Genomic DNA, 1,146 nt, shown 5'->3' on the forward strand with positions numbered 1-1,146 from the left:
TTAGTTGTAACACTCTGCTGTGCCTGATGTTTAATGCTCCCCTTTACAAGCAATGTTTTAGCTGCCCCTCAGCCACTAAAATCAAGTTCAAAATCCTCTTCAGCCCCGTGTGGCAGCTGAAGCTACCTAGGCTTCATCTGACAGGCTGTGCCTTTAAAATCTGCTAACAAGGGTGACACAGAGGCGTATTTTTAAGCATATCAGTCACCATTTAGGCATAATTCACTATCTGTATAGGGATGTTAGGAAAAGATTCTTCTTATTCAGAAAAGTTGATTGCATTTCTCTAAACCACAACTATTAAAGCAGTGTGGTGTATGATTCTAGCACTCAATTTGTCCTGACAGAGAGAGGAGAAAATTATACCACAGGAGAGCATAGCAAATTAAAATGGGTGTGTCCTGAAAATTTTAGAGGGAACTAGCTTCTAAAATATTTACTAATTACATTAATTACACCCTCTTTCTGTACAGGAAGTATCAAGATGATTATATGGGGAGGGAAGGAGGAAGAAAAGGTGTTAAGCTAGCCCATTAACAGACCATTAACTTCTTCCTTTTGCTCCTGTGAAACCTATGCTCCATAGAGGTTAAAGATGCAAAATGGAAAAAAAATAGACCAAAGAAACTTAATTCTACATTCATTGACAAAGCACTCAGCTGAAGTCTCCAAAATCATTGGAACTCATGGAACCATCTATTTTGCCATGGTATTGCCCTGGAAATGAGTCTAGTATTTCTGATGGCAATGCAGCTTACATGTTACCCAGCCCTGGCACCACCTTCTGTATAATATTAGGAGTATATTAAAAGCACTCATCACTTTTCCACAACTCGGGATAGGAAATGAAACAGCAATATACTGGCTGTTGTAATACCACACAGTTCCATGCTCAACCAGTAGCTCAAACTTCTGATAGATGTGAAATACTCCTCAGTGGCTCAGTGTGTCATGCAGTGACAACAAAAGATGAAAAATGTAGGGGTTTCCCCCCCTCATTATTAAAGAAATTACTCCCTGCCTTTTTCTGTGTATGAGTACTTTGCAGAGTGACTTATTAAGAGAATTTCACTGAAAAACTGAACTAAAGGGATTGCAGATGTTGAAAAAATACAAACAAAAATCAGTTAATCAAAGTTATAGGAG

This window comes from Motacilla alba, chromosome 8 (genome assembly GCF_015832195.1).
Source record: "Motacilla alba alba isolate MOTALB_02 chromosome 8, Motacilla_alba_V1.0_pri, whole genome shotgun sequence".
In the NCBI taxonomy this organism is placed as follows: Eukaryota; Metazoa; Chordata; class Aves; order Passeriformes; family Motacillidae; genus Motacilla; species Motacilla alba.